This window comes from Orycteropus afer, unplaced genomic scaffold (genome assembly GCF_000298275.1).
Source record: "Orycteropus afer afer isolate SDZICR_OR568_19922 unplaced genomic scaffold, OryAfe1.0 scaffold00336, whole genome shotgun sequence".
NCBI classification, from domain to species: Eukaryota; Metazoa; Chordata; class Mammalia; order Tubulidentata; family Orycteropodidae; genus Orycteropus; species Orycteropus afer.
Genome location: NW_006921923.1, coordinates 2,131,912 through 2,137,582, shown reverse-complemented (window position 1 = coordinate 2,137,582; position 5,671 = coordinate 2,131,912).

The window sequence follows — 5,671 nt, the reverse complement described above, 5'->3', positions numbered from 1 at the left end:
GAACAGTTAACCACTACACTCTACTGGCAACTGTATAATTATGCAGTATTTCTGAGCTCTATTGGATTTCTTTCTCCTTTCAATTGTTAATCTAGGTCAGTGATTCCCTGTCTAGTTTTTACAATATCCTGGGATATATCTAATGATCAATGGGTTTAAGAAACTTCTCATCTCCCAATTTTTAGTCACTTAAAAAATACAAGTCCTAAAATAATATGACTCCTATATCACAAAATACTTTTAGCGGGAGGAAGTGGTAAGACAAAAGTGAAACAGTGGCAGAGTGTTGCAACTTCAAAATATGGTGAATCACTAATCTAGGTAGAATTAGAGAGTGTGCTAAGGATAAAGACAGGATGTGAATCTGATAGGGCGTAACCCACTGACAGGTAAACATGAAGCTTTTGCCAGAAAACACAATGGTTTGTCATAAAAATGCATTGATGAAATGCCTAGGAGGGCAGAACCTAGTTCCATGTTAAGAAATAAATGTCTACGACCATATACTCTTGATTAGTTCCCTCCTAAATCACTTGGTTGCTGCAGTGTAGTCAGTCAGACTGTAGGCATGGAGAAAGAGAGATAAAGTAAGCATGTTTAGTATTTGCCCTTGTTCTACTATAAAACTGTTTCTTTGTGGCTTATCTTCAACCCTGTACCTCCCTTTGGACTGAGATCCCTGAAAAAAAGAAAGAAAGAAAGAAAGAAAGAAATTGATGAGAAAAAACTTACAGGAAGGTATCATAAGGCTGTGTGAGTAGGTAGAAATACAAAAGAGGTTTCAATGCAGGTGATTAAGATAAAAAAAATTACACATATAAAACTGAACTGAAAGATTGGTTTCAGCATTACCTCCAAACACAGCATTCAGCTAATTCTGATCAGAGCAAAAAGCCATGATCTGTAGTATTTCAAATGTTTCATAATTAAGCACCCATTTATTTCAACAGCTAATATTCCATCTAGTTTTCATCTTCCAGGTCTACAGAACACTGTTCTGGCCTCTCACTATGTCCCTGGAAACCACAGTCTCCTTTCTTCATGGAAAAACCATGGATGTGAAACCAAACCTGACCTCTGGGCAGTACATTCAGAATTGAGCTGAGTTGTAGGTTTCCTAAAACAAATTAATATAAAATAAACACTTTTCATGATATTAACATTAATATACCAAGAGTTCTTTCTTAAACTATTAGAAACTGTTTCCCTACCTTTGGGAGTGAGTGAATAAGTTCTGGGTTAATCTGCTGTTTTCACAACTGTTAAATGCCATTCAAGTTGGACTAGAATCACCAGATAATCTATCTCTATAAGGTGCTTCCCAGCTCTGACATCCTGTAATTCTAGAGCTCTTGCTATCACCCCATAGGAACAGTATTGTGGATTACTGTAAACTGGCTCCTAAAAACACACATCTTTATTTATTAGTATAACTAGAAAGTCTAACAAGTAAAGGGCATCCTTACCAAAGGATCTGGGAATAGACAAAATGCATTAGCTTTTCCTTGGCTTAACCAAGGCACTGATGTACAGTGGATGATTTGGCCTATTGTTCTTCAAGGAAGCTATAACAGATAGCTTAGGACAACTAAAAGGAAGGGGGTGCTACATGGACTTATAACTAATGAGAATACCTTTTGGAACTGAGAAGGAGGACAATCAAATCCTAGAACACTATTACTAGGGAAATGACCCCTTGAAAGTCAAGAAAGATCATTTGGGATTTTAAAAGGCCACCAATGCACACAAGTCTCACACTATAGAATAAGGATTGAAAATAGACACCCAGAAATAAAAAGCTAGGGAGTCAGTAATCATGATTATAAGTTACCTTACATTTGTGTCATATTTCACACTTTCCAAATGGTTTTTGAATGGTTTCAAAGCCATTGTCTCATTTGATACTCACACTAGAGTCTGATTATAGTTCTGGATCTAAACTGAATTAACTAAGCAATCCTAGGTAAGATATTTAATATTTGGGCCATAGCTTCCTCATCTGTCAAATGGAAACAGTAAACCTGTCCCTACCTCTCACAGGATTTTTGGGAGGATCAGATGAGGATAAAATAAAATTATTAACCTGCTTTTAAAATATAGATATTACCATCATACATTTGCAGATGATAGATGTGAAGCCAGTTATTAAGGAAAGCCACAAATGTTTGGAAATTCATTCCCAACACATGGGGGCACATAATAGAGGACAATCATTCTCCCACAAATTTCCTGGAGGATCATGGGTCTGATTGGTATATATCTTATACTCGTATAGGTCCTCTATTAGGCTGGAGTCTTCCTAAGGAATGAACTCTTTTTTTCTCTTAAGCGTTTATCATACACAGAGAGAGCTCAGCACTAAAGGTTGATTACCAACTGACAAAGAGAGCTAGAGCCAGTTCCTGTCTAATAGGTTATTAAAGTCTACTTAATATTTCATAGTATGTAGACTTAATTATTTTTTTCTTTGCAATAATTAGTTCCTAAATCTAACCATTTGGTATTTTATACAATATGTTCATCATAAACATTAAAAGGAATATTAAAATAGCAGAACTAAAAGTTCTAAATCCGCTATAAAAGAACAAGATTAAGTAACCAAGAAACGGGATTTGCCAAGGTAACACACATTATAATTGACAGGAATCCTAAGCACAATTCACAACACCTTTATCTTAATGCAGATTGCACTGGCAGTTGAAAAGTTGGAGAAACAAATGGAGAACAAGCTTAATTTATGTACTGATACCAGTTCAGTTTTCCATCTATTCTAGGGTTGCTTTTCCAAATCTCTGCCAACCAATGGAATACTTGTAAATCTCCAAATGTTCAGTGGCACACCTGGCAGGCAGTCATCTCTTCCTTTTACAAAAAAAAGAGGCAATATATGGATGTAGGGCATGCTGTTAAATGTTAGGCTGAGAAGACCTCAAGTTCAGGTCAGAAACAAGGGACAGAGAACAGAGGCATACTTGAAATCAAGCCTCTCCTCCCCCAGGAACCACATGGATCCTAGCAGCACTGAACAAAGGGCTATAGAAAAAGCAATTGAGGATTCTGGACCATAAACTATTTTTCCATCTCAGGGCTGTAAACATTCAGGCACTCCACTGGCCTGCATTAGCATTGTTTACCATACCCATACAGTGTGCTCCTACCAGGGCAAATGGTAACCACTGGGATTGTATGTTTCAGGAGGATTTCAGATTATATAATGGGTTTGTTATCATATTGTCTGGTCTCTGTTCATCAACCAGAGAAGTCTGACCTGCAGGAAAAAGAGTGAGACAAAGCCCAAGGTCATGCAGTCAGAGCTCTGCAGGGATACAAGAACTCAAGTAGGACAGTTCTTACAAATGACACTTTGGTAACTAACCCATTTGGGCTGAACCAATATTTCTGAGAGACCCAAAATACATTAGAGCAATACCTTCTTAGTATCAAGATTTCATTCATCAAAAGGTGAAGAGTCCGAAACTCCCCTGAACTATTGTACGTCCAGTATCAACATGTTATACCCCATATTTTGATAAGGTAGTTATACGCCATATTTTGATAAGTCAAGACATCAATCTCAAGTAAGGGGGTGCTTTGCAAACACAGTGCCTCATTTTCCCCTTGCACAGAAGAAAGGCTGAAAGTTTAATAGCAAACAGAAATGAAGCACCCCCTGGCCTCCACTAGCAGCTGAGTCCCATAAGCCTAACAGCCAAGAAGTTGTCAAAATCCATAAAGATTGAATGACAGACAGACAGATACACACTCAAACATACACATACAGGAGGCCAACAGGTACCTCCAGAAAACCAAACCCACTGCCATCTAGTCAATTCTGACTCATAGTGACCCCCACTGGGTTTCCAAGGTAGCAAATCTTTAAGGAGGTAGCTTGCTCCATCTTCCTTCCACAGAGCAGTTGGTGGGTTTGAACCACCAGCCTTCTGTTAAGCAGTCAAATGCCTTGAGACACATCCTGTGCCTCAGTCTCAGTCTATCCTCCTTTAGAGATACCACCTCGGAAACCCAAGGAGGGGTCGCTATGAGTCAAATCAACTCGATGACAGTGAGTTTGTTTGGGGAGTGCTGATGGCGTAGTGCTTAAGGCATTTGACTGCTAACCAGAAGGCTGGTGGTTCAAATCCACCAGCCACTCCTTGGAAGGAAGATTGGGCAATCTACTTCTGTGCTAATACCGCCTTGGAAACCCAAGGAGGGGGCGCTATGAGTTGGATCTGTCTCCAAGGCAGAGAGTTTTTTTTTTTTTTTTTTTTTGTTTTGGTGTCACTGTTGGGAGAGAGAACCTGAGTGCTGAGGGATGAGGTAAAAAGATGGCATTCTCTTCTCTTCTCCAAGCCAATGAAGTTTGCTGAGTGGTAAAGAAACACTCCTGTAGTTTCTTTCTCAATTGTTATGGTGTCGGCAGGTTTTATGGGAGGAGGGATGAGGAAATGGACAGGCTCACTATCCAGAGCAATTTTTAGATGCAATTATGAGACACCACTGGCACTGCTTTCGGATCTGCAAGTTGGAACAAGTTACCCTGCACTTAGAGTAGGATTAACTAAACCAATTTCATCTAAATCAATTTGCACTGTTCAGATGATATGTGCATGAAATGCCCACATCACTGATTTGCAGCAGTACTTCCTGAAGGTGGCCTTCTTGCAGGGTACAATAGGCTAGATGAGAATTGTATTAGTCCTGAAAGTAAATGGGAAGGAAGCAATCGCCCCCCTTCATGACCCTATAATCTCTACCCCTGCCTTGCATACCCTTTTCTTATCCTAATCTGGAAGGTAGGTCCCAAATAAGCAGGAGGCCAAAATATTGGCCCAAACCTGGGGCCTCAGCCCAGTCAGCAGAAGACTCTGCACATTGTAGCTGCTTAATAAACATTGTTGACTCACCACTGCTAGATGCTAATCATGTTTATATAGCCATGCCTAAAATTATTTATTCCACTTTTCATTAGAAATTAACTAACTGCCCCCATATGGGCTAAAAATGGGGGAGGTTATATTTTCAAATGAGTCTGACTCAGATTGTTAGGTTGGAGTACATTAAAAATGATTCAAACCATGACTTAAAATAATCACCATTGCACTGTATGTCTAGTTTTATGCATGTTTGTTTCCATTCAGTTGTATGCTCATTAAGAAAAAAAAGAGCTTACAACCTAAGTACAATAGGTTTGTCTCCCAGGGTGGCTAATAATGCCATGTTAAGGTTTCCAGTCTATCCACTATCCCAATAAAAGGTAAATGAAGGACTTTCTTTGAAAAGTATATGCTGAGTGTTTATAGAACCCTTTCATCTTCAAAAGACCCAGCTAAGACTCACAATACTCTGTACACAATATTATGCCTTTTACATAAGTGCACCAACTATGAAAGAAAGGTCATAGGAATGCCCTAAGGCCATAAAAGCCAATGCAACATCGGATTTGGGAAGAACTCTGATCTTCTTGGCTCCTCAACCTGTATTTCAACTTCACAAATCAAGTGGTGTGGAACAATCAGGAGAAAGCTAATTCACATTATATATCTGCATTAAGTCAATTGATTGGGTTGTTGTGTTGTTGTTGTTATGTGCCGTCGAGTCAGCCCTGACTCATAGCGACCCCTCCTTGGGTTTCCGAGGCAGTATCACTACGGAAGTAGGATTGCCCAAC